The sequence below is a fragment of the Egretta garzetta genome, unplaced genomic scaffold (genome assembly GCF_000687185.1).
Source record: "Egretta garzetta isolate BGI_Z169 unplaced genomic scaffold, ASM68718v1 scaffold238, whole genome shotgun sequence".
NCBI classification, from domain to species: domain Eukaryota; kingdom Metazoa; phylum Chordata; class Aves; order Pelecaniformes; family Ardeidae; genus Egretta; species Egretta garzetta.
In genome coordinates, this window is record NW_009260402.1 from 114869 (window position 1) to 118302 (window position 3434).

At 53.1% G+C, this 3434-nt stretch overlaps 1 protein-coding gene across 1 annotated transcript in view; it reads right to left on the reverse strand.

Annotated features, from left to right (window-relative positions):
* Positions 1-2960, reverse strand: part of ANXA4 (annexin A4) — a 13055-nt gene extending 10095 nt beyond the window's left edge. Inside the window, exon 1 of the mRNA XM_009643383.2 lies at positions 2828-2960. The gene's annotated coding sequence lies outside the window, so the exon portion shown is untranslated. The remainder of the gene's footprint in view (positions 1-2827) is intronic.
* Between the last annotated feature and the right edge of the window lie 474 nt (positions 2961-3434).

Genomic DNA, 3434 nt, shown 5'->3' on the forward strand with positions numbered 1-3434 from the left:
GGGAGCAGAGCCCGACCCCCCCGGCTCCCCCCTCCTCTCAGGCAGTTGTAGGGAGCGATGAGGGCTCCCCTCAGCCTCCTCTGCTCCAGGCTGAACCCCCCCAGCTCCCCCAGCCGCTCCCCAGCAGCCTGGGGCTCCAGACCCCTCCCCAGCTCCGCTGCCCTTCTCTGGACATGTTCCATCACTGTAGTGAGGGGCCCACATGAACATATCCAAAGTATTTTCCCATATTCTTGGTCAGTTGACAGGATGTCAAGTACCAGGACAAGGTTCCCTTCCCTGCAACTCAAGTTCAACACTGCATGAGCTGAGGTTCTTGCATTAAAGCCCTTAAGTAGAAGCAGTGACGCCAGCGGCTGACAACATCTCTCCTTAATCCTACTCATGGTGCTTAATGGCTGCTCTCAGTGAGCCCAGACAGTTGTGCAAGAACAAGAGTGTCTTTGCTCATGCTTCACATGACTCTTACAAATCCGGAATAGCATCAGAGGGTGGTGTTCAGACAAGTTAACTCTCCATATGACATTTGCCATAGATGTGTTACGCACAGGCGCTCCCAAGCGCTCTCCAGGTCATCTGTACGTTATTGCACCATGTGCAATCAAGTAACATATGGAAAATAATTAGTTTCGAGTTTGCTTTATTTCTGTTGATTATGGATTTCAGTGGTCAAATTATGACCTAGACCTCAGAAAAATCATCTTTGCTCTTCTCTAATCTTTTACAGAAATATAAAGCCAAGTTAATTTGCTTTAGCCAGACACTAAATAACGGCTTCAAATTTCACGGATGTTTTTCTGATTGAGTTTTACCATTTGGTTGGTTTGTACCCAGAAGCAGGAATATTAGACAGGCTGGTTTAGCAAGTTAGAGGGCAAAAGAAAGGTCAATAAACAAGGAAAAGAGGGAGGCAGAAAAACTCTGAGTGCAAAAGAACTGGCAGAAAGAAACCAAAACATGAGGAAAGGTTGTGTGTACTGGATTCGGGGCAAATGCTCTGGCAGTAGGAAATTACAACAGAAATGTCATATTGAATATTGACTGTAAGATTCCCATTACTTCATCCAGCTGAAACATCACTGGGAATATAAAGAGCAGAGCACTGCAAAAGTGCTAACCCATCGCACAATCTGCAAACGCTGTTTTGTTCCCAGTATATTTCTGTGTGTGAAACCATGAGAAATGAGCCACTGAAGTTACAGGTGGAAGCGCTCAGCAGTTCAACCGGGTTGTCCAGCAACGATCCTGCCCCTGTAACCCTCTCACTCCCTTTCGCCGGGGAAGGCGTCTCCATGAGCTGCTCAGGCTGGGGCATTAGGTAAATAAAACTCTCCTAGCCACTCTCTTTGCTAGCAGAGAAAGGAATTGCTCAGGCAAATCCGCCAGCGCTCCAGCTTAACACAATCCCTGGCCTGCAGCTCACACAGGGAAAAAGAGCTTCAGGATAGGAGCAATGCTTAACTCCGTGTTTTGAAGAATTCAATTGTGCATGCAAAGAGTCAGCTAGCAAGTGCTAAGGTGCCCTGGCTCATCCCTGTCCTGATGTTATTTGCTTCATCCCAAAATAAAGGCCTGAGCTAGCTGGTACAGTAAACCTGGCTTAGAACAGGCTCAGAACACTGTGGCCAGATGACAGAGCGCAGGTGTACAAGGCATCCCTCCTATTATTCAAATTTTTTCCACGGATGACCTTTTCCTGGCAGGCTTTATCAGCTTATCAGGCAGTTACAAGTCCACATCAATGTCCTCTAAAAGCTGAATCAGGAATAAACTCCATTGATCAGAAAACAGCTGAAGCTATTGTGTGTGATGGCCAGTTCAGATCTAGGCGTGCTCTGAATCCCGTTTTCCTGACGGTGCACAGAGCTCACACAGCTCCCAGCCAGCAAAGCTCCCGACACCTTAACAGGATATAAACACAGATGTGTTTTTCCTGGGGTTTGAGCTCGTAGACCTGTTGCCAGGTCCTACACCTAGGATCTGGAGTGGAAAACCACTGTTTTGTGACCCACCGCCTTGCGGGGCAAACACTGGACTTGTTTGACTAGTTCTTTAATTTGGGGCACGTTCACTCGAACACAAACCCACACCCTGCGCCAGATCAGCTTTTCCATGGCTCTGCCTCCCCCAGAAGGCTCTGCCCGCCCCCAGCCGTGTCCAGGGCGCTGGATACAGCCTGCTCCCTCCGCAGCTGGCTGCGCTTCGGGGAGGCAGAGCGCCCCGGGGTAGCTCTGGGGCTGTTAGCAGGGTGACACCGATCCCAGCTCTATTTGCAGCTCAGGAAAGGATCTCCCTTCTGCTGGCAAGCCCTGAGCCAGCTGAAATATCCCAGCATGTCCCATACAATGACCTTTGCCTGGCTGCTGCCCTTAAAGGGAATAAAAATATACTACTGGGCTGGCAGAGCCTGGTGCTCCTCACTTCAGCCTGTGCACCCACCCAAAGCCACTTCACAAGCCCCCTGCCATGCTCGCCACGCTCCAGCATCCAGCGGGGAGGAAGGGCCCGGGGGGCACAGCAGAAATCGGAAGCAAAACCTGCACTCCCTGTGCTTGGGAAGTCAGCCATCTTCCTCCTTCCCACAACCTGCCTCCTTGTCCTTCCTCACCCCAGGCCTGCACCCCCCAGGGCTTCCCCAATGCCCCTGGCATCGTGGCCCTGGCAGGGCATCCACCCAGCCAAGGGCTGTCCCGCTCCCCGCACAGCCGCACAAACAGCCGCTGCGGTCTGGCAAGCAGGGACGGGGCTTGGCATCTTCCCCGGCACCTCTAGCCGTGCAACCCCTTCCCCGTGCCAAAGGGGACCCCCCAGTTAGTTTGGCACTCACCTGCTGTCCCAAGCGGGTGCCTTGGCAGGGATGGGGAGAGCTTTGCTCAGCTTGCCCTGGATGGAAAAGTCCCCGCCCTGGAGCGGGGTGGGACTCGCTGGCGCGACGCAGATTTTCTCGAACGCCTGATGGGAAGGAGATCCAGCCCCGCTCCCCTCCTCTGCCCTTCCGTAAACAGTTGTAATCCAGAGCGGGGAGAGAGTCCCCAGGGAGCCTCACACACGTTTAGGAAATGCACATTTGGGGTTGCACAGAGCCCCTTGCAAGTAAAGGTGGCCTGGCAGGCTCCGACGGCTTCCGTGCTCCCCAGCGTCGCCTGTAAAAATCTCTGGGAACAGAGATCTGCAGCCGAGCGCGCAGCCAGCGTCCGATGTCTCGCTTTATGCTGTCGTGTCGAAGGGCATACCCAAGGGGGGAGCGAGGGGGACGACGGCGCGGAGCACGCAGGCTGCAACTGCCTTGAGCAAGAAGTCCTGTTCCTTAGGGCCAGGGTTTAGTGGTGGGATGGCAGGGTTAGGGTAACGCTTGGACTTGGTGATCTTAAAGGGCTTTTCCAACCCAAACGAGTCTATGATTCTGCCCATGCTGGTTGTGGGGATTTCTCACC